A 24,706-nucleotide genomic window follows, 5' to 3' on the forward strand; every position below is an offset into this window, starting at 1 on the left:
GACAACATGAGGTCAGGGCTGGGTTGCTCATGGTCAGTGGGGGGCTCTGGGGCAGGTTTGCCGAGGTGCCTGGGCTTGGCAGAGACCCATGTAAAGGGGCTGCAATTTGGACAGAGGGAGGAAATGCAATGCGTTGGTTAAAAGCATGGGCTTGGAAGTTAAAGGTCAGTTCAAATCCCGGCCCTACCTGTGGATGCCGCATCCTAGGAGTTCTTCAGCTTGTTCTTTAGCTGCTGTTTCTCGTGTGCACAGTGGAGATCGGAACAGTATTTGCAACCGTAGGTTCCTGGCCGGACCCGACAGAGACCGTGAAAGATGGTCTCAGGCTAGCTGAGTCCTTGTGCCAGTGAGAGTGGCCTGGTCCCCAGCAGCATATGTCCCTTGTGAGGTAGGGGCTTGTGGCAGCACGGGGGCAAGGAGGCCGTGGCACGCGGGCCAGGCCCACCCTACCCCATGTCCTTTCTTTGGCACCACCTTCGGGTACCAGGACCCTGGAAGCAGTTCTCATCTCACAAGTCCCCCTGCCTTCTCTGAGGGTCTGCACGTGTCTTTTCCCTGATGTACCATTGTTGGGTGCCCCACCAGCCTGAGGGGTGGCCAAGGTCCTGCAGGGTACAGACTGAGTCTAGGAAGGGAGGAAGAGGGGCAGGGCCAGGGCCAGGGGTGCTGTCAGTGGCGGTTGGGGGTTGGGGCACCTCGTAGGCAGAAGTTTCTAGGCCTGGGCAGAAAGAGGTCAGGAGAAACCTTATGGCCTCCATGCTGGGTACACTTTATAGGTACCTGCGTGGTGGGCATGGGGGTGGGAGAGCAGTGAGCCATGGTGGGAGACGAAAAGACCTCCTTTTTCAACAAAAGGAAAAGAAATTGGTGTCTATGGGTTGCACTAGTGATTGGCAGAGGGAGCTGAACCCGGCAACCTAGTGAGAGGGGGAATTTCTTTGCAATCTGTCTTCCTATCCCCACTCCTGCTCCGAGCAAATCACAGTCTTGGGCAGAAAATAAAATTCATTTCGGATTTGTTTACCCACAATTGTTTGGATGAATTGTTGCCTTATATATGTTTTGTACCCCCCCTCCCCATTTTGTTGTTATGTGGGTGTATTTGTCAAGGTAGGAGGATAGAACATATTTTAAAAAACAATCTGTTACCTTAATTTATAGCTTAAATATTGAGACTTATGGTATGTGGACTTCAATTTGGACGTTTGCCCATGTCCTGCCAATGTCAGGGTCAGGACTAGTTCTGGTGCAATGAATATTTTCTTAAAACACAAAGAAGAGGAGCTGGGCAGGTTGTATGTAAATACAGGTCGTTCCCAAAGGGTGGCCATTCCTCTTGCTGGTGGCTGATCATTGACCCTTGTACCAGGAAGAGCTCACTGGAGCCCCCAGGCAGCAGTACAGAGTATTGAGACCTGGGTCCCACCCTGGAGATTCTGGGTCACTGGTCTGCGTTGAGGCCAGGGCATCGGGATAGTAAGAGCTGCCCAGGTTATTACAATGTATAGTTAAAGCTGGGCAGTGGGCTAGAGGAACCCTTGATTAGCTACAGACAAGCTGAGTCAAGGTTTACTTTCTTGGGGGTGGGGGACAGTCTTATGCCTGGTGAGAGAAACGGGACTAACTGGTTCTCTTAGAACTTGGACCTTTTGACCATTGCAATCGCCTTCTCGACAATTGCCTACCCACTGTATTGCCAGGTGTTAATGAATCGCTCTGTGCCTCAGTTTGCCCATCTATACAATGGGCATGATAATAGTTTTTCATCTTTTAGCGTTGCCTTGGGGATTTGTAAAGTGTGTAGAACAGTTGCTGGCCCTGAGCAAGAGCTATATAGGTGCTTCATAAGCCAAAGCTAATTCGTTCCAGATGCACACAGCATGAGTCATTCCTTTGTGGACAGCCAGTCAGTGACAGATTTCGGGGCCCTGATTCATGAACCCAGGCTCCTTCAGCAAGCTTCTTCAGCAAAGGTACATAAGGTGGCTTGATTTGTTTCCGTACATTTATCCACAAGAAAACCAACATGCAGCTCTGTGCAGTCTCTACCAGCTCAACGATGATGGTTATAAAAAGAGCAGTAAGGAGCAGGCCAACATAGAATTAGCCGGGTAGGCAGTATGGTTGGGTCTAGCATCGGCGTTCACAGGGCTTTTATTTTCCTGTCTTTCTGCCAACCTATTTTAAACGACAACTTTTTGAACCTGTTGTTTTGGGTGGTTATTGCTTTAGCACTTCTCTGTCTCCGGTTCAGCTCCCTTTGGCAGGCAACAGTGTCCAGCTAGAGTTTAATAATACTGCTCGTTCTTATTTTATCTATTTTTGGATCGGCTGTCCTCTCATGATGGGCGTCTGCACTGCTCACCAGTGTCTTGCTCTCCTCTGCTTCTGGGCTCCCAGCAGGACTGCATTCCTCTGTCCTGTAGAGGTTAAACATGGTCACGTGACTTTCTTTGGCCAATGAAATGTGAGAAGTCATAGTGTCACTTAGAGGTGAAAGCATCCATTGCCAGCACTCAACTCTTCGGTTAGAGATTGTAGCGTCAAATATCGGTACGGTGGGCAGGTGGGGGGTGCAGGCTCAGGTTCTGGGTCCACAGAGGACTGCCACTGCCCTGGAGAGGGTTGCCTGGACTCTGATGGACTTTGGCCAGCCATGAAATGAATTTCTGATGCTACTGAGCATGTGGGATCGTTTCTGCCACGTATCCCAGCATAACCTGACTAACATAGCAGATGGTCGTGTTTTGCATTTTAAGAATGGATATTCATTTTCCATCTGAAAAGATTTACTTAAGTTTAAAAAGATAGCGCCTTAGAAATGTTGAGTCAATTTTAGGACACGTTGTAAACCAATCTGGTCATTGCTGTGAAGGTGAAACAAAAATATCTGAAATTTGGGCAAGGCAGGTTTAATTAACGTATCATGGTAGAAATTACAAAATGCCCAAAGAAGTGTTGGCTTTAAGGGGAGATGTAGATTGTTTTCAGCTTGATTTTGCATATCATGCTTAGGCTGGATGTGGGTTTTGGGGAGGCAGTTGGCATAAACAGTGACAGGGAGAAAAGTGGGTGAGTCTGGTTTAAGGTCTGAGGAAGGGCTGGAAGCGACAGGCGGAGTGTGATGTGACAGATTTTATTGAAAATTCGGAGGAGAAGCGTTAGATGGATGGCAGAGATCTAAGCATGACTCTCTCAGCAAATGCTTCCAGATAGCCATCCACTGGGCTTCTCTATTATCCCTATAAAATTGTGCTTGGTGTGGTGTTTTTTTTATACATATGCTTGGATGCAGGGGAAACCACCCTTCAAAATGGTGGCCTCGGTGTCTCAGAATGCAGGAAGGGCGTCTCTGCCCAGATGTTGGACCTGAACACGACTGTGATGACAAATATAAATCTGTGTGATCAGAAGATAAAGATGTGTCCACACATTCTGCATAGGGGCCATGTGCAGAAATATGTATCGAATGACCCGTGGAGATTTCTGCCCTTCTCTCCCTTGACCGATAGTTATTCTGGGTGAATCACTGCAGCTTGTGCAAGTTTTAGCCAAGTTCCCTTAGGTCATCTTTACATAATATTTATGAAACCTTCCTGTAATTGTGACTCATGGTCATGCTTCTACTCAGAATTTTGTTAAAGCTGAGCATTTTGGAGAGAAAAATGCCTGAGTGCTGTGGAAGCCTTTCAGAGAATTCGGTTAAGGCAGGCAGGACGCTCAAGGCCATCATTTGCTGCCAATGCCCTTAGTCACCGAAGCCCCAGTGACAGAGACACTATTACATTTCTTTTATATTAGTTCCCTTTCATTTTTTTGGGGGGGGGAAATGACATAGACATGTATTTTGGGCAAAAACATATATACATGCTTGTCAGGATATTCAAACATGACTCAAATGCCCAAAAAGCAAAAGGGCAGGTTTCCTTACCTCCTCTCTCATTTCCTCCCTCCTCACCCTTCGCACCCGGTAGACCTGACCACACCTACCTCTTCAGTGTGTATTCCTCTAAGTCTTTATGAACACACACATGTTTTATTTATTTAGCCGATTACAGGTATGTTTTTCCTAAAGTAATATGTAGTCAATATGGAAAATACACAGAAGCATTTAAAAAAAATATTTTACATTCAGTATTATTTTATATTAATTTCAGGTGTACAGCATAGTGGTTAGACATTTACATAATTTAAGAAGTGATCCCCCAGACTAGTCTAGTACCCACCTGGCACTAGACATAGTTATTACCATATCATTGACTATATTCCCTATGCTTTATATCCCCGTGACTATTTTGTATCTACCAATTTGTACTTCTTAATTTCCTCACCGTTTTCACCCTGCCCCAACTCCCGTTGTATCTATCGCCCCGATAAATCTCGTACCCAGCTGACACCATACATAGTGATTACAATATTATAGACTACATTCTTTATGCTAAAGCCCACGTCCCCATCACTACCACCTAACAACCAGTTTGCACCTTCTTAATCGCTTTCCCGTTTTTCACCCACCCACCAATCCCCCTCCCATCTGGCAACCATCAAAATGTTCTCTGTATCTATGAGTTTGTTTCTGTTTTGTCTATTTTGTTATTTACTTATTTATTTATTATTTTTAATTTTTTCCCCCTTCTTCTGCCTCCCCCCCCCCCCAACTCCGGTTCAAGCCGTTGTTTCTCAGTCTAGTGTGTAGGACACAGCTCCCTGGCCCAGGCTGGTATTAGGAGCCCTGTGCTTCATCTAACCTACTGTTCATTGTCTCTAATGTAGTCTTCATTTCAGTTACTGTATTCTTTATTTCTGACTTTTTTTTGGTCTCCATTTTTATGTTTCCTATGTCTTTGTTGAAGTTCTCCCTGAGATCACTGAGCATCCTTATAACCAGTGTTCGGAACTCTGCGTCTGGTAGATTGCTTGTCTCCACTTTGTTTAGTTCTTTTTCTGGAGCTTTGTTCTGTGCTTTTATTTGGGACATGTTTCTTTGTCTCCCCATTTTGGCTGCCTCCCTGTGTTTGTTTCTATGTGTTAGGTAGGGCTGCTATGCCTCCTGGTCTTAGTAGAGTGGTCTTATGTAGCAGGTGTCCCGTGGTGCCCAGTGGCTCAGTCTGCTTGGTCACCTGACCCAGGTGCTCCAGGTGTATCCCTTGTGTGGGTTGTATGTCCACCTACTATGGTTGAGTCTTGGTTGCTGCTTGTCTATTGGAGAGATGGACCCTTGGGCTGATTGGTTGTGTGGACTGGCTGTAACTATAGTGGAGGAGGTGCTAGGCAGGGCCTGGTCCTATGGAGCAGGATTCACTTTAGTGGGGCTCTGGTGCCTGCGTTTTGTGTGTGTCTTCTTTGGAGGCTGCCAGATGATGCTCTAGCTTGGTCTGAAGCTGGCCACTGGGCGTGCCAGCCCAGGGGACTCCTGGGAGGGGCCTTGCCAATTTCAGCTGCAGCCTATGCCCTGCCCAGGTCCACCTGGCATGAGCTACAAAGTACTCCACAGATGGCTGCCACCTTCACTTGGCTTGGAAGTGTCTTGAGAAGCCAAGCTGCAAACCAATGCCAGCTGCTGCTAATGCCAGACTTGGGGCCACTTAGCAAGAGGTACCGGACATGCCAACGTTTGTGAACCTTTGAGAAATTTGAGGAAAATCCACAGCATTAGCTGAAATAGTCCACTTGTATGGAAAAGCACTGGGAGCGGCTTGGGTGTGCCCACAAGTTGGGAAGGGCAGGGTCTCAAGGAATCACCAGGGTGGACCAACGGTGTTAGCCAGTTTGATGGAGACTCAGATATGGTGTCTGCCTGTGTCTGCACACCGAAAGTGGGGAGGGCTCAACAAAGAAATAATGGATTCTGTCAGCATTTCTGTCTGGGAGAAAGCTGTCCCTCCAGCCCTCGCTCTGAAGACAGACAACTTAAATCCTCCTCATTCATATGTCCCTGTGCCCCAGTGCTGACGCTCAGAGTGAGTGTATCCGTCAGCAGGTAAGTCCATGTGCGGGCCCTTTCAGAGGAGCACCTAGGATTCCAGCCACTCTCCATTTCACTCAGCCTCCACTGTTTTTCACAGCCAGAAGTGATGGGGACTTTTCTCCCCGGAACTGGATCCCTGGGCTGGGGAGCCTGGTGTGGGGCTGGCACCTGTTACTCTTCCTGAGGGACCTCCACAGCCGAGATATCCCTCCCAATTTTTAATGGTCGCATGCGGGTGTGGGACCAGCCCTTTCTGCATCTCTGCCCCTCCTACCAGTCTTGAGGTGGCTCCTTCTGTATGTCCTTAGTGGTAGGACTTTGGTTTAAGGAATGGACTTTAAGGAATTCTCAATGATGGTTGTTCTGTGGTTTAGTTGTGATCTTGATGTCCTGAGAGGAGGTGAGCACAGCGTTTACCTACTCTGCCATCTTGACCAGAAATGTCCACAGAAACATTTTTCTAAACAGACACATTTCCAACGTTTTCCCCTGCATATTTACACTTACGAAAAGTGGTATCATGAAATGACCCTATGAACTGCAATACTTCACCATTTTTCAGATAAACACATTTGGGCTTAACACACCTGACTCCATACAGCCTACGTGGGACCTAGCTGGGGCGTGAACCCAGGTTTGTGTGATTTCAAAGCCCATGTCCTTGACAACTACGCCATACCATTTGTACGTATCGTTTGTTTGATGAAAGAATATGAGTTACATGTAATAAATGCTAAAGGCAGTCAGGAGGCATTGGTTACTCGTACCCGGTGCGGTGGGCACAGGCTTCCTGCAGGAGGGGGCCTCTTGGCTGAACAGCCAGTTCTTAATTAAGAAAGAGAAGGGAGTTGTTTATTGTCCAAAATCACCTCTAAGATTTCAGGGAAACCTGAGTTCTCCTGGGAAACTTAGATTGTTTGAAAACTTAGGTTTTCAGGGCAGATCTGATTTTTTTTTACTAGCTCCCGCCAGAGGAAGCCAATGTGTTAAGCAGAGGGTTTTCATCTTCCATTAAAGCACAAATGCCAATAATTATAAATAGAAATGCTTCTTAAAATGTGGCCTTTGTGTGCACCTACCACATTACCGCTCTCTGCCATAGTGCAGAAGAGTACTTTGTCCGTTTCATTTTAAATGTTAAATAACACCGTGGAGGTTACTAAATGAGTCATTAACTTGCATCCTGCAGGGTCTGGAGCCATGAGCGTGGTACCTAACAGATGTTTTCTTCTCAGTGCCTATAAAAGAAAACATGTTAACAGCTGTTGTGGTATATCAGCAGAGTGGAGGCATTTGTAAACCTGTAAAGTTGTTCTCAGTTGTATGTGTCCTCATGCTTTCACCCACAGTGGAGTTCGCCTCGTGCCCTGCGGTGTGGGCAAACCGCAGGCCTGGGGTGCAGACGGATCTGGGTTCAGATCCGCTCTCACTCCAGTTTACTGTGCAGCCCTGGGGAATTTCTCTAGGCTCTCGGAGCCTCCGGAGGTTTTCTCACCCACCGAAGGGGGGGGGATGACAGCGATGGTGCAGGACTGTGGGGTGTTGGGAGACACACCCGTAAAGCTTCTGATACACAGCCCGAAGAGTCCCTTTCATCTTTCCTTCTTCTCTTTAAGGCTATCAGCGTTTGCTGCATTCCTGGTTTTTGGGTGCGTTTTTGTTGGGTGGCCCTGCCACGTGAGTTACAAAAGCATGTTGTCCCTATGCTTCCAGGGCCCTGGAGAAGACAGGCAGGCAGAGGAGTTCTGAGTTTTCTCCTGCGGGACAACAGCCTGCGCCCAGATCTACCTGGTTCCGCTGACCCTTTATTCATCCACACTTTTCACTGAGTGACTCTTCTGGGCCTGGCTCTGCACCAGGTCCTGGGGCTCAGAGGGAGACAAAGCAGCCAGCTCTGTACTTAGGGGGCTGTGCCAGCTGGGAGTCCCAGTCTCTCTCTCCCCTCCAGTCCAGGTCATCTTTGTCCTTCTTCCCGGCCAACTCCATCACAAGCACCTTTGCCCTCTGGGGTCTGGTAAGAGAGATGTGTAAGGCTGGGGGTATGACATTTTCAGGCCGCCTCTGTGTGCCCCAACCCATCCCCAGCATAAGGCCACAGCTCTTTTTAAATCAGCTTTCTCTAACTTCTGTCTCCTCCAATTTTAGCGATTTGCTCTGGTTTCTTTGGGTTTAGGGCCTTGGGTTACTGCCCTCTCCGTTATGGTTCCCCTCCTCTACACTTCTGAATACATAATACCTTTGCAAATACATCCTATTTGAATAGTCTTAATTGGAATGGTCTGTTTTCTGTGAGGGGGCGCAGGCGCCAGAGGGTGGGCGGGGGGTTGTGTGTTCTGATTCAGCTGCAAATAATAAGCCTTCACTCTAATACCAGAGTAGAACTTCTCACAAACAGAACATTTTTGTGTGGAATTCATGGTGGTGTCTATTAAGGGGTGAATTACAGCTAAAGGTTTCTCTACCTTGATTGCATCCAAGAGAGGATTTTTTCCAGTATGAATTCTTTGATGTACAATGAGGTATTTTTGTTTTCAAAGGTTTCCCACAATGATTGCTTTCATAAGGCTTCTCCCCATTATGACTTTTAGGACACGTAATGAGGTGTGACTTCTGGCTATAGGTTTTCCCACTTTCATTGCATTCATAGAGCTTCTCACGATGTCACAGATTTCATAGTGGTTGTCTCTTCGAGAAACTCTAAAGATTGACATCTGATTGAAGGCTTTCCCACAATGATACTATTCACGGGCTTTACTCCAATATCAATGACCTATGGAAAATGTTCCATGTAAAGTCAGGTGACTTTCTTCTTGTACAGTTTCTCTCATGATTAACCAAGTCTAGATGGTGTTTCAGATCCGTTCTAAGTGAGTCGCACTGATGATTGTTTTATTTCTTGGAGAAGTAAGTTTGGAAGTTAAACCAAAATGTTTGCCAACACTATTATATTCACCGCGTGTCACCTTCGTCTGAGTTTTCCTGTAAGCAGGGGCCACTTGTGTAAAAGGCTCCCCTGTTTACCTATTGCCAGTCTGTCAGGTCATCATTTTCCTGTATATTTTATCCTAAAATAGAAGATAACAAAGTTCTTTGTGAGTATTTCCAATCTATGTAATGAATAAACACAGCTTCAAAAATGTTTTGCCATGCGGCCGCCTCCTTAGTTTTAGGCTCCGTTTTAGGATTACAGAAATCTCAAGTGCAAACATCCTCTCTCTTGGGTTCTGGGAAGGAACCTGCTAGATCGCACCTTCTTGGCTTTTCTCCCTCCTCCATCCGTGGCTTTCCTCCTTGGTCCAGCTTGCCATGCACATTTGGTTTGCTGTCTCGATGTCCCGTGGAGACGAGGATCCCTACCTATGTCTCCAGCCTCGCGTCTCTGTAGAGTGCCTCCTGAGCTGTCCCTAGTGCTCCACGGGAAATCCATAGCCCCTTTTGTGGGTGTCACCGATGCCTGGTACTTGGTCCTTTCAGAGTCTTCTTGGGCAGGAGCAGAATCCAGAGAAACAGGAGCTGGCTCATCCAAAATTTTGGTTAAACCCTCTATCATTACATTGCCTCTTCTGTTCAGGAAGTGGGGACATCACGGAAGATGTCCTTCCTTTGGGCATAAGGCTCAAAGAAAGATTCAGGGCCCTCCAACCTCACGTTACTTCCTGGGAGCCTAGACTCCGCCCTGAAATCCTGCTGCAGGTCTCAGGGCAGAGGGGTCTCCTTTCTAGACAGATTGCTGCTCCTGACCCCAGAAAAGTCATGATTTTCCCTGTTGGGCTGGGACCACCACTCCCCTGAGGCCCTAAGCCCAGCAGAGGGGTTTTCCTGTCGCCCACCTTGCAGCCCAACCCGTGCCCACGTCATGCAGTTCTCACCTGCAGTGAGGCCAGACAAAAGGGGGTCCTTATGTATGTATTTTTTCTTCTCTTATTGTGGGTGAAGCTGTTGCTAAACGTTCTGCCATTAAAAAAATCATGGCTGATCTTCTCTTCAGCCTCCAATAATGATTTCTTCACCATTCTTCCAGATTCTGTCTTCAGGAAGCCTTTCTGAACTTCGCTTGCCACCTGGTCCCAAAGCCAATGCCGCATGTTTCAAGTTTTGGCATAAAAGCATTCCACTTCCAGGCACCAAATTTGGTCTTGATTATCTACTGCTCTGTAACAAGTTACCCCAACTATTACTGGGTGAAAACAGCACTTCGATATCATATCTCATAATGTTTTGGGTTGGCTGGGCTCAGCTGGGTCAATATTTTACTGATGTGACTTTGCGTCTCCCATGCAGTTATAATCAGATGGGAGCTGGAGCTGGAGTCATTTAGAGGCTCGATTGGGTTGGAATGTCCAAAATGGCTTCTTTACTTACACGTCTCTTGTTTCGGTGACCTTCTATCCACGTGGTTTCTCTCTTCAGCAGGGTAGTCAGACTTTTACATGGCATCTGGGTTCCAGAGAGCACAAAAGCAGATGCTAGGTGCTTTCTAAAGTCTTAGGGCTGGGATTGGCACAGCCTCACTTCCTCCACACTTTATTGGTTAAACAGAGTCACCAGACCAGCCTGGATTTAAGTGGGATGGCAGTACACAGGGCATGTGCACCAGGAACCATGAAACATGGGTCCTGTGGCCCTCTCTCCGCACCCTCAAAGCGCACGGAAACAACCACTTTCAACTCTTCTTTTTAGCTCCCCCCTGTCCCGCCCCGGTATTTATTTCCATATTTCTAAATCACATGCCTATGTTGTAATGTTTTGTGCTGCAGTAACAAACAACCCTGAGACGTCATTGGTTTACAACACTATATACTTCTTTCTTTCTGTGTTTAAGGGTCATATAATCACTCCGTGGGAGGTGACACATCTTATTCTCCTTCGAGTAAGTTCTCCCCCAGGACGCTCCTGGTGATCCCCCATCTAAGTGGAGACTGGATGTCTTTGCTCTCCTGAATATGCCCAGATCCCAGGGTGGGCACCCGGTTTAGGCAACTGACGGGATTCCTGATGCATAAACCTGTCCCCACACAGGGACACTCGCCCTGCTTGCACCCAGGTCACTCTGCCCCGTCCTGCACCCACTAATTGGGGTTGCACATAATTCTTTCTTTGATAGGTTGTGTATGTAGTGTGACTTCTCTGGACCTCCATGGCTTTTCGTCTTCCTTGGGGAGAGGTCACGATACCTCAAAGATATGTAATAAGGATCAATAAGAAATTGCTGCCTCCCTATGTAGACACCATGGTATGCTGGCGTCGGAAGCCGCTGGGCACATCTGTACAATTTCAGATGATACTCAAAACAGAATGAAAAGCAAAGTCGTCTCTTGCCCATCTCAGGAGAAATTATTCTAATTAGCATAGCGTATATCTTTTTAGACTCTTTAAAACTAGTTTTCATCCTCATAAAAGCATGCAGAATCAGTTTTTCTATGTATGTGTGTGTTTTAACATAAATGTGATAACATTGTAGACCTTATCTGTAACTTATTTTTTTTCACTTATTTTGCAGTTTTTCCCATGTTCACAATTCTTATTAATGGCTGTGGGGTATTTATTTCACACATCGATGTGTCAAGCAGTCCCTTGTGGTTCATATTTAGGTTGTTTCCAAATTTTCACTGGTCTGAGCAGGGCTGGAATGAATTCTTTCACACTAGTATGTGTCTCTTTGCACACGCATGCATCTGTTTTTCCTCTAGGGTGGATGCGAGGGGAGGTGCACTGAAATTTAAGCAGCCAAACTGTCCTTCCTGAAGGCTTTATCAGTTCACACTCCCACCAACAGAGAGGGTCCCTGTGACCCTATGCTTGGCACTATTTGATGTAATTCATCTTTTCAATTTTGGCCAATCTAATGGGTAGAAAATGGTATGCTTAGTTTAGCAGTTAAAAAAAACTTTTTTTTTTTTTTTTTTTTTTTTAAAGCTGGTACAATCTTTTCTTCACATAAAACCTAATGTTTCAGGAGAGGCAGAGTAACATTGGTTAGGAGCCAAGATTCAGAGCTGGGACGCTGGTTCTTATCCTGGCTCCTCTGTTCACTCCTGGTTAAGTAACCTCTCTGGGCCTCAGTTTTCTTACCTGTCAGATGCAGACACTGACAGTAACTTACCTTACTGAACTGGGGTGAGGATCACCCCAGTTAACACACAGAGCCCTTAGGACAGTGCCTGGTGTGTAGTGAGTTTTATGCGGGTGTTTGATGTTTTCTCAGCCCAGCAGGCACAACACGGAATCTGTGCAGAATCTCACCTTTGTGGTCCCCGAGCACTTCAGAACTCAGCCTAAAAGCTGACGGTGAAGTTCAGGGTCTTCGTTGTACAGACAGGGAAAGTGAGACCACACGAAGGTCACTCGCCTGCCCAAGGTCACACAGCCTGATACTGCCGGATCCAGGACCAGCACCCAGTCTCCCGTTCCCAGTTCTGCATCTTCTCTCCCCTCAATCCTGTACCACCCCTCTGCTCAGCCCATTTTGTTTACAGATAAATCCCAAGAGAGGAGCCCTCACCTCTAGAGGTGAAGACTTTCAGTAAAGGGCTTTCAGAGCAAAGCACAAACATGGGGATTTGCTGAACAAAAGTCCTGGGATCTCCGAGTGTCTCATGCAGGACCACGAGCCAATCCTAAATGGCATTAACTCAGTCGGTCAGTTTGGCTTCGGGCAGCTGTCCTCAGGCACTCACGAGAGGGACAAGCTGCAGGTTGCAGATGATGAAGGAACAGTGTGTCTCAGATGTAGCATCTTTGCTCTTCAAGGACTTGCCTGATGCACTGGTTTGTACCTGCCCAGGGTGGTTTGTTCCCTGCACGGCATGTACAGGACATGGAAGAGGAGGACGCCGGGTGCTCAGGGCAGCTTTTGAAATCGACTAAAACACTGGAGATGGAACTTCACTGCTTTAATGGCTAATGGTTCATGTGACAGTTTCATTGGGTAGGACAGCCTGACCTTGCATTTTGGCCGATGATGTATAATTATTAAGAATTTTCTTCTCTCCAGGCAACAGCAATCACTTCTTGTCCCATTAAGTTAAATTAATTATTTCTGGTGTACTGAACATCTAATTATCCAGTCACAGACATGTAAAGCCACACAAATTTTGGTCTTTTTTTGGAAGTTTAGATTTATGCCTTAAAGATTTATGCCCATCTTATCAAAATTGCTCTTGGATGTGACACAAACAGTTTTGACTTTGAGGTTTGGCAATTTTCTTTTTTAAACACATACTAGTTTTTTTCTTTGTAAATGAAATCCTTTAACCATCTATTTCTTATTATGAAATGATTGAGATATTTTCTCCCAGGCTGTCTCATGAATCGCATTATTGTGCCGTAGTAGAAACATCTCTGGCTTCTGGCTCTGACCTGGGTCCCCATCGTGGCTTTTCTACTTTCCAGCTGTGTGACTCTGGCTGAGTTGCTTCCTTCTCTGAGCCTCAATATAAACATCAATAAAATGAGAATGACTTCTCTGTGGTTTTGAAGACGAAATAAAATTAAAGGAGAAAATGACACCACGGACTCAGGTCTGCGTAGATACATTTAGCACAGTGACTGGCTCAGAGTCAGTCCCAGGATGCAGTGGCCGTTTTCAATGACATTTCGGGTGATGCCCAGGGAGTCGGCAGTAAACGCAAGGTCTAAAATCCCCGTAATCCGATTCTATGACACAAGCTCTTTACTAAGGATGACATTTGCTTCCTGGACCAGTTTCCAGCCAATCGACAGTTGATTCTTAGAACTTGTGTTATTCAGAGTGTGGCCGCTCACTGGTTGTCTGTCTTTGGTGTGGTTGCTTCCCCACTTCATGCCTCAGTTTTCTTCTTTGTAAATGCAGCATAATAAACAGTTTCTACTTCCAAGGGTGTGAAGGGAATGAGATAAGCACTAAGTTAGATAAATGGCCAAATTTAAAGCACTTGGGGTGATGCCTGGTGCACAGTAAATGCTCAGGAAGTATTAATTCTCTTTCTTGCTGTGATCGTTACTGTGTGCCATGGTCCCTGGCTTCATAGCCTGTCGCGTCCAGCACAACACGGGCAGTGAGGGTGCGAGAAGGGGCGGCTTTGGGTTAAGTTTTTAAGAAAGAAACAAACAGAGATGTAATGCAGTTAAATCTCAGAGGGCCAGGGGTCTCACAGTTCTGAAAGACTGGAGCCCTGAATAAGGCCAACTGGAGGTTTTTATTGATAAGTATACAAATACAAGAAAGTAACATTGTTTCTTACACGGTCTGTGAGACTCATACATCATAACAGAAAAATGTTTATTCCAATCACCCTTTGTCTGTCAACAGCCGAAGCACAAAGTCCCATGATGTCTTACCTAAGGTATGTACCTTCTCAGGGTCAAGTCTCTCGTATTGTAACAGTTCTGTTGAGATAAGTGGAGAGAGCTGATCTTTATTGCCCTCATGACTTCTCTCATAATCACGTGAGAGAGGAAAGCCAGAGTCAGCAATGGCTTTTCCCAGGCAGAGAGGAAGGGCAGGCAAGGCTCCTTTTTGGATCTTCTAAGGCAGCTCATTGGGGGTCCCCACTTGGTTCCACCTGGCTTGAGTTGTTCCTCCCGTGGGGAATCTTACTTGTCATTGGCTGCAAACCATCTTTTGGGGACCAGACAGAGAGACATAAGGTGTAAAACATAGAGATAAGCAAAGTCCTAAAAAGGCACAGTCTCACAGACTTTTCTTTCCTTAAGGAAAGACATGGGGGGACAGTCGGCTAGGCTGTTGTGTGACTACAATAGCCCAACACAATGGAGGTGCTTTAAAAATGGTAACTATTAGTACTACAGGCACTTCCGGAGCAAAGGGCTGGCTGGCCCTATGCAAAGACCTTTTCCTTTTCAGCAAGAGAAGCTGCCAGTGGGTCTCTACAGAGAGAAAAAGTTACAGATGCTCTTTGTTCTGTGAAGTTCCTCTGAGTTACACTAACTTGTGGTACGGAAGTGTTCCCTTGCTCAGAGAAAAACGCGGAGGTGGAGTTTTTGTTGGATTTAGCCAGGCTGCCCAGACCTTTGCAATGCGGAGTTTGGGAAAAGGAGGGCCAATTAGCAGAGGAAGCCCTGGAGCCTCCTGGGAAGAAAAGGTTGATAACACAACTGCCTCTCCCTGGGATTTAAGCCAGGGAGACCTGCTGTGTGTATGGCTGGGGCTCCCACAAAGATCCAGGACAGGGAAGAGAAAGACTCTCTCTCAGGAAATGAAATAGCTACGGAAGTTGGGTTGCCAGATTTAGCAAATGAAAATACATCTCGTTTGAACCATCTCATTTGTTCCTTATGTAGGCTTGCAAGATGAAATAAATGACGAATCATTTTTTATTATAAATGTCCCAGTCAATATTTGGGATATACTTATATTGAAAAAGTATAGGTTGTGTATCTGAAATTCCCGTTGAACTGGAAATCCTCTTATTTTATCTAGCAACCTACATAGTGGACAAGTGCAGGGATCCCTGGGGGGTGGGTCTGATGCGGAACTGGGGTAGACGGAAGTGGTGAGTTTAGGTTGCCGAACAGGAGGCCAAGCAGTGGAAGGTCTGTGCCCTGGAAATCTGCAGCCGAATGAGGATACGGGGTTAAGGGGTCTGGTCCATGCTGCAGTGAGGTCTGGGCGGCTGTGGGTGGGGTATGGTCTTGGGGGAGTGGGATTCCAACGTGGTCGTCACTGGTCTTAAAGAGCTTGCATCTCATTTGTTCTTGGAGATGAGTGTAAGTAGGACTGACCTGTCCCCGTGACGCTAATAAAAGTAAAAGGTATTGGATGGAATACCTTTGGGGGTGGTCTTGACTTCCTGCTAACACAGGTAGCTGGTCACTGAGCACTGCGTTCTGGGACAGCCTGCCAGCATCTCATTTAATTTGTCTATTTTTTTTTGCAGGTTTACTTTTTTAAACAAACTTTATTGAGATATAATTTACATACCACAAAATTCACCCATTGTAAGTGTACTGTCACTGACGTTTAGTAATTTTATGCAGTTGTGCAATGATGTTTTTACTCACAACACTTCTGACACCAATTGTCCAAGTCTCTGGACACCAACTGGGTGTCCTACAATTCAGTTCTCACACTAACTGCCTGGAGTCAGTGCACACCCCATAATTTAAGGGCTCAGTCCATGAGACTGATCTCATGTCAGATGTCAGTCACTGTCCCAATTGTCACCTGTACTTCTGACTGACCAGCTCCACACTGGGGGTTCCCACCACCCCCTCTTCAGGTTTAGCAAGTCGTTAGAATGACTCCAGAACTCAAGAAAGTACTTTACGTATGATTACTATTACTATATTATCCTTGTTAGAAAGGATCCATCTCAGGAACAGCCAAATGGAAGAGAGGTGCAGAGCAAGGTGTGTCTCTGGGCACGTCACCCTCCCAATACGGTCATGTGCTCCCCAACCTGGAAGCTCCCCGAACCCTGTCATTCAGGAGTCATTCGTTTCTATGGCTGAGTGTTATTTCGTTGTATGGATGTACCACATAATGTTTATCCCTCATTAGTCCATGGACCATGGGTTTTTCCACTTTTTGGCTATTCTGAGTAATACGGCCAGCACACTTGCATGAATAACTTATTTATTTTTAATAATCTGTGTGTGCGAGTTGGGGTGGAGGAGGAGAGTTTCCAAATGGAAGTGATGTTTGAGGAAATGATCCACTCATTTTCACTTTATAGTACGACTTTAAAGTTAAGATATTGTTTCCTTATATTCTCTCTGATTCATAATACGCACCCACTTGATTAATTCGGAGGAGTACGGTGGCCCAGAAAAATCCCAAAGATTCCCTCTAGTCATATTGTGAAACCAAGGCCAAGCAAGACCCGGGATGAAAAACAAACCATTTAGCAAACTAGCTTACGTAAGCCCTTGAACGTTAGAAACAAAGAACTAGAAAAACAAGCTTGCAGGACCACTGATCAAAACCAAATACCTTTTTTGGCGTAGACTCTTTTAAGGTTATTTCAGTATTTGGAAATGAATATACTGAAAAGTTACCTAAAAATGACAAAAGAAAGCCTGAAGGCGGCCTCTAGAATTGCCGTAGTGGGAGTATTTGGGGTCGGGGGTGTAGAGGGAGAGAGAGGCGGGCAGTGACTGATTCTACCCGCCTGTTTTGGGAGCAGCACTCAGTCCTCTTGTGTGGGACCTCTTCTCTGTCTCCCATGATCCACGGTGGCTGATGCCCCCACGCCAGCTCCAAGGTGGGCGCTTTATCCAGCCCTGAGCAAACGCTCGGCTGTAGCGATGGGTTCAGAGGTTGGCATGTGATTTCAGTTAGTTGGCCTGAAATTGGCTTTCTGCTTTTTTTGGGTGGTGGGACGTGGGTAGGGTGATGGTTGGGAAAGAGAGGCTGGTTTTCTGCTGGAGTTGGTGAGCTGACAGAAGTCTCATTTTATCGGGTCCACTGTGTGAAAAGACACCTGTCCAAGAAAGAAGCCAAAGGAGAGGAAGTTAATCTCAAGAGACAGAGATGGCTGATGACATCATTTCAGAACCTAGAGGGAGCAGGGCCTGCGTAAATTCCTTCCTCCTTTTTCATTTTTCCTGAAGCCAGTCTGAGATGGGTTCTTGTTGCCTGTAATTGAAAATCTTAACTCTGCTCATGTTTGGAAGAAATCGAGGTCAACAGCATTTGATTAAAAAAAAAAATGAGAGTGACGTCCTGTCCCTTGTTCCTGAGTGTTTAGACATGGACCTGTTCCTGTGTTTCTGGCTGAGGTTCGGAACATACAAAATAATGTGTTAGCCTCTGTCTTGGGTCACTGTTTCCTTCTCTCTTCCCCTGTCGGGGAAGTGACCTGAGATTGGGGAGGGAAGTCTTCAGCAATTCAAAGTCCTCTTGGTGAAGCGTTCCTTATTACCTTTTTAGCTTGCTAACCCACTTAGGGCAGCTGGTCAGAACAAGAGCCATTCATGTTACAGATGAGAAAACGGTGGCACAGAAAGGCCAAGCGATTGGGTCAAGGAGACACAGTGAAGACATCCATCTGCCTGGAGCTGTATGTTTCTTTGCCTTCACACTTGCACTTTGAAAGGGAATCCAGACCTTGCTTGTCCAAAGATGGTCTCTTTCCCAGTGTACGAGGCTCTCTGGGGACAGGGTCCACATTACATCCCCAGCAGCTGGTATGGCAGCTGGTCCATGTTAAACACTCAACAAATATTTGTGATGACAGAAGAGAAGAAGACTCAGACCTGGCAAGGAAGAAAAGCTGGGCTCAGAAGAGGGCACACATTTTATGGGCCGAGTTACGGTCAAGTTGAGGCCTCCCATCTTCTGAAAATAATCAAGGAATTGTGAAGTTGATGATTCTTCAATTGGCCTGGGATTGTAGCTAAGCTATAGGTTCAAGAAGCCAAGAAAATTCTGACCAACAAATGCACAGGGATGCGACCACGTGTGAGTAGAGCATTTTCACTTTTTATCTGTCATGCTGATCATGGCTCCAAAGCTGCTTATTATTCCATTTCACAGGTGGAAAATAGGGCTGGAGGGGTCAGCGTCGCCCAGCACTGAGGACATTCCCACCCCAACCGATTCTAAATATCCAAATCACCACTTTGGAGCTTAAAAGAAAGGTCCCTACACCTGGGCTGCCCTGCCTACCAATTAAATCACCTTCTTTGAAGGGTAGAAGCCAGGACCAGAATTTTAAATGTTTTGCAGGTGCCTCCAAATTTGATAACCATTTTTCTGGGTGCTTCTGGTTCACCCAGAACCAGTGAGGATGGTTCTAGAAGCGTTCGTCCACCTTACTGAACCCCGTCTTCCTGAAGCTTCATGCCTTGCTTGCTTTCTCAGCCTGCGTTACTCTCTCCAGAGTTTTCTGGTGGGACTTTTTATCGATGGAACCATCTCCATCGTGTGTGACTCAGACAGTGGACCATCTGCTGGGTGATTCAGGACCATGTCTGTGGGACCGGCAATTCACCTGCTCGCTTCATTTTATCCCAGATGGGTGGCTGCTGTGCGGAGAGGCTGCCTGAGCCGGGAGGGGGGAAATGGAAAACGATTCCTTAAGAAGAAAAACTCATGCTGATTTTGTTTCATTCCGAGCCCCTTTGCGTTCCCAAGGCTTTTCCTTTGGTCTGATGGGACAGAGTCAATGTAATTGCGTTTTGGAGGAGGCGCCTCCACCATGGCTTTCAGCTGTGGAACATCATCTTGTCCTGTTTTGATGCCACGGAGGCCTCACCACGCCTCAGGCTGGCAGCATCGGCACCAACTTAGCGCCTGTCAGAAATGCAGAGTCCCGGGCCCCATCCCCGCCCTGGAAATCAGATGCTGGCATTTCAGCAAAATCCCAGGGGGCTTGGGGTGCGTGTTCCTGGTTGAGAAGCCCCATGGGCTGTGCCCAGAATGTGATACGGTGACCCACTCATGATGCTGTCAGCAGCAGGAATTACGTTAAGGGGTCCCAGGAACCGTGCTAAGGAGGCTTTTATGTGTTGTTTTCATTGAAACTTCTCAACAACGCTTGACCTAGGTGCTAACATTGCTCCCGTTTTTTCTTGGCAAGGAAACAAACGCGTGCTGGTGAGAGGCGGTGAGAAGCAGGGCCCCAGACTGCATTCAGGTCTCGTCTGCCTCTGAAGTTCACGACCACGGGCTCTGTGCCATGATATTAATCTGAATGAAGTGAAGATGAGGGCCCGTGTTGCTCACGTCCGTTCCCTCGCGCACTCCTCAGATGTCTTCTGGGTGCTTTGGCCCCGGCGCTGGCGTGACTTGGAGAAGAGCAAGATGGGGTTGCCTCTGGGCCAACCTTGAGGTAGAACCCAGCACACTGTTGCTCCCCAAAGGGCAGAGCCATTGCCCCAAGCATTGGTGACCATGTGCATGCTAGATTTGTGTCCCCACTGGACTTCTAGACCGGCCTCGTTCCTTCTGCAGACACTCAGCTCTCTGCCCACTGGTCCACAGGCCCCGAGAGCCAGCTGCCCACCGAGTTTCTCAGAGCATCTGCCCAGCAAACGCGTCTTTCCCTTGGGGTTCAGCTGTATAGTTACCACAGCACATGCGAAGTGCTTCGTGCTGAAGATCGAGGGTCACTAAGGAGGAGGTGAGTGGCTCACCATACCGGAAACGTTGGTTTTATTGTCCAATTTCCTACCTTCCTTTTTCTGCCTTAATTAGAAATGTTTCTGTGGAGTTCTGCTTGCTTTCCCCTCAGTTTACTAGGAGAGCAGATCAGAGGTTGCCTTGAATCATCTGCCCTAGCGGTTTGTTTTCGTGTCTTTTTTAGCTAATTCTTTTTGCAAGTTTAATTTTATGTGTCAGCTCAGGATGCACGCCAGATCACAGCAGAGCCCATCTCCTCGAGCGTAGAGCTTGTCTCGCTCTCAGCCCTTCTTGTCCCGCCTTCCTACTCCTGACCCCTCCCTCCCAACGTGGCTTTTTCTCTCACCCCTCACCCACTCCTCACTGGCCTTGGAGGAGTCAATGCCTTGGCCTCCGTATCTGTCAGATGCTGTTGCTTACGAATAACTAGCTCAGTAATAAAGTACAGGCGTAGGCTTAGCTTCAAGCATAGCTGGACGCAGGCACTCAAATGCTAACAGCAGGAATGTTCTCTCTTCTGCCTGCTTTCTGTCACGCTGGCTTCATCTCGGATCGACTGGTCCCCCACTCCCACAGCCCCAGGCAGCTTGGTGCCCAGAGGTCCAGGGGAAGGGGGGCCTTCCTTTCTCAGTAGTTCAAGTACAGGACTTGAGCTCCCTGGGCTGCCTTGGGTCACAGATGTGGCTGCAGCGCCCAAGAGGTAGGAGACCGCAGTTAATTCTTGTGGCTGGTGTGGAGGTGGGGTCTGTGTCACCTGAGCCACCCGACAGACAGCAGTCATGTGCCACCACCGTGGACAGGGACAAGGGTTGAAATCACCCATTGAGTCCAGCTCTGCCAGTCGCACAGATGCATGATTGAGCCCAGAGAGGGTGACAGACTTACTCGGACCCACATGAGCCTAGAGCTGTGCTTGCTCCCAGGCTCTCCTGAATTTCAGCTCAGAGTTTCCTCCACTTGGCCCCCTCAAAAGCGTTTTCTTTCCTGCTCAACAGAGTCCTTCAAAGCCACTCTAGTGGCACTCACCCCAATTTGTGACACTGCTCTTGTGTCTCCTCTGCTACCTAGTGGGATGGGCCAAGCTCTTCAAAATCCGGCACATCATGGCATACATGGAATAAACACCAGGAAGGAGTCTTTCCCCTATAATTAAAAACAAAGAAACACTGCCAGCATTGAATACGCATCTATTTTGAAGGTCAGCCCATGCTATATAAAGAAAGCCTTTAGAAAAATGAGCTAATTACTCAGGTATTTCATGGGAAATGCATTTCTTTGGCTTGAGCAGCCACGTTCTCCTCTGCCACTCGGCTGCTGGCTCTGGGGACCACACATGCTTTCTGTGGCCCAGCAAACAACATGGCAAAAAGGAGAACTTGTAAGAACTTTTCTGTATAATTATTACACTTCCATTGAAACGTACACAAATAATGAGTTTTTACAAGTGGGTTTATAAATGGAATGCTTCCAACGCCCCAGAAAGCCCCCTCCAAATGCCAGAAAAGAATTTAATTAGAAAGCTCCAGGGTAGTGGCTGCCGGATTTCTACTTGGTTTTTGAGAATTCACATTCATCATGCAGGATGTGGAAGACACAGGATTCGAACACAGGTCCATCTGACCTCAGAGACTGGGAAACAGTATCAGACAGGAACTCTAACAGTCAGGGTTTCCTTGTGCCTCTGTGTCGTTATTCGCAAACTCCTGTGTCAGAGGTCCATGCTTATGTTTGTTGCATTTGCTAGTACCTTCTCTGCCTTCCTACATTCAGCTTAGCTTGCAGCCTGGTTGAAAGGAGAGAGAAGTTCATAGAAAAATTAAATAATGTGGTGAGTTCTCTGTGAGGAAGGGCGACTGGAGGGAGAGCTTTGCTGAAGGCCATTCAACCCTGGGGCACGTTGCTACAGGCCATTGTGCCACCCACCACAGTGGGACAGCCTTGTGGGTTACAGAGGGATGGTGTGGGGAGCCCGGCTGTGGCTTAGGCCCCGGCTCTGCCTCTCACCTCTGAGTAGCCTGGCCAAGATGGTTGACTTCCCCCATGAACCAGTTTCCTTTTCTATAAGGACAAGACCGCACAGGGTTTCGGTGAGAATTCAATGAGTTAATACATCGAATGTCTGGCGTCTATTACCATCACATAAAGTCTTTGATGATTGTTTACTGACTGGGCTCCCAAATAAATGTTCTTAGATGAGAAACGTTGAGTTCTTTCGTGGAAAGTTTTGCCTTTGTTCTGCATTTTGTCATCTGGTTCTTCCCAGTTCTGGATTTCTGTTGGTTCTTGAATGGCCCAACATTAATTGCAGGTACTTTATGTCCTGACAGGAAGTGGTGATGGGAAGGAAATTTAAGCTCTGGGGGTGCTGGTTTTTGTTATTGTTAGGAAACAGGCAGTGCTTGTTGGTTAAGGGGGTTTCCCAAGTTTGGGGTGCATCACAACCACCTAGAGATTTTTAAAATTTCAGATGCCTAGCATTACCTTTGATTGACTGGATCATAATTTTCAGAGAACAGGCTGTTTTTCTCAAACTCACCAAATGTGAGGATCCCTGGTGTCTTATGTTCTCTTTGGTTAGAACTTGAGCTCACATTTAAGTGTCTTAATGAAGTCACTTAGTCACTCAACACATTTTTTATTGACTGGTTTTACATGTTAGGTACTGCTTTCTAGTGGGAGATATTGATGATAATTAAACAAATACATTAATAAGAAAATATAAAATAGAAATAAAGTTTGTGACAAAACAATACTTCATGTGTGTGAGTGGGGTCTTCTTTAGAAAGAGTAGTCAGGGAAAGCATCTCTGAGGATTGCGCTGGAGCATGGATGATAAGAAGGTGCCAATCATGGGGAGATATGGTGGGAAAGAGACTTCAGGAAGAGGAAACGGCAGGTGCAAAGGCCCTGGGGCAGGAATAAGTATGGTGAGTTTGAGTCCAGTGATGGGGAAGGAGTGTGGGGGAGGGGCTGTGTGTTGAGAATTTACCAGAGGAGATCAGATCATTAGGGCTTTGTAGGGCTGGGTAAGGAAGTGACATTTTATTCAAAGCCACTGAAGAGTCTTGAGAAGGCGTGTGATATGATCTGACTTATATTTTTAAAATGATTTTAAACAGGCTGTGTGGAGAATGGATTTTAATGGAGGTGAGAGTGGGGAAATGTTTTCAGCCAAGGAGGCCTGATTGGACTGTGTTGTAGATCCCAGCCCTACAGAAAAACATCACAATTAAGCTTGGAAGTTCTATTTAAATAAGAACAGGCAAAGATTTCTAAGAACCCAGGGTGTCAACCACTGCATTGATTCTGCCTTGGGAATAAGGTGTGAAAAGTGAATGCAACTTAACAAATGAATTAAAATCATGATGTGCTTTTATTTTCAAACATTAAGCATTTCCAAAGCTGACTTTCCTGCTGCTTAAAATGTTCTGTGGGTTCCTACATGAAGATCTGGGGACGTGGTGGTGGAGGACACAGTGACAACCTAACATTCAGGGTTGTTCACCCTTAGAAATGGATACACTCCTGGGCTACCCACAGACTTGGGAAATGATTGCAAGTCAAATGACAGTGTGCGTCTTCGTTTTTATGACATCTTTATGGGATCTCTTATGAACATCTGGACTCATGAGCCATAGCATTATGCATTGAAGTCTCCCTACATGGCAGCACAAGTGTCTGATGTCATTGGGTCATGGCTCAACTATCCCCCATTTCCATGAGAGGTGCTTGAGTGTCGGGGTTGGACGTGGGGGTGTGAGTTGGGCAGCCCAAGTTTGAATCTCTGCTTCTCCTCTTGTAGCTGAGTTTTCATAAATAAGCTCCTTAACCATTGTGAGTTTCAGATGCCTCGTCTGTCAAGTAAGGTTGATCATAGTGTCCACCTCATGGAGTTATTGCAAAGGTCAAAGAAGCAAATGCCCACTTAGCACAGTTCCTGGCGTGGGGTCAGCCCTCCATGCAGACCAGTACGTTTGGCTTTGTGTGATGCTTGTTTGAAAGTCCTCTGTGCCCTCTCTGTTTAAAAGGTGGTCGCCAGACAGCAGCCACATCCTCTGGGAGATTGTCAGAGTCAGAAATGCAGAATCTTAGGCTCCATTCCAGACCTGCTGAATCAGGTTTTGCCTTTGAACAAGATCCCAGGTGGCTCTTGTGGGTACTTCTGTTTGGAAGTGCTTCTCTAAGCCAAAATGTGTATAAGAAGGGGAGCCAGGTCAGTTTTCACTAAGGAAACTTGTTGGGAGCATCATGTTGGTGTAAAAAGACATCAGCACCCAGACACAAAATATACTGTGACCCTCTCTAGCTCAGCATTCTTGGACAGCCACGTAACCCCCCCGGGACTAAGTTTCATCATCTGTAAAATGATCCCCCTGTTTTAGAGGTTCGTTGAGAGGATAAATGAAATAATGTAAAAGCTGATATCAAAGAGCGAAAAGTAAGTTATTTTTATCTTATTTACATAGAAAAAGGATGTCATAATCCTATAGCTGTTAGTACAATTTTCAAAGAATCCGATTCTCCATTTTCCACATTTGCTTGCCGAGTGGCAATGGACAAGACCTATTATTTGACGTGTCGATTAAAATAATGGAGAGTGACAGTAGTCCGGGAACTATAGCTTGATATTTTCAGAAATTGCATGGGAGAGTTTTGTATTTTGGCTAAAAGGC

At 46.5% G+C, this 24,706-nt stretch overlaps 1 long non-coding RNA gene across 1 annotated transcript in view; it reads left to right on the forward strand.

Annotated features, from left to right (window-relative positions):
- Window positions 1–24,706, forward strand: part of LOC141568191 (uncharacterized) — a 138,653-nt gene that overhangs the window by 27,467 nt on the left and 86,480 nt on the right. The gene's annotated exons all lie outside the window — the stretch shown is intronic.

Source organism: Rhinolophus sinicus, linkage group LG13 (assembly GCF_036562045.2).
Source record: "Rhinolophus sinicus isolate RSC01 linkage group LG13, ASM3656204v1, whole genome shotgun sequence".
NCBI lineage: Eukaryota > Metazoa > Chordata > Mammalia > Chiroptera > Rhinolophidae > Rhinolophus > Rhinolophus sinicus.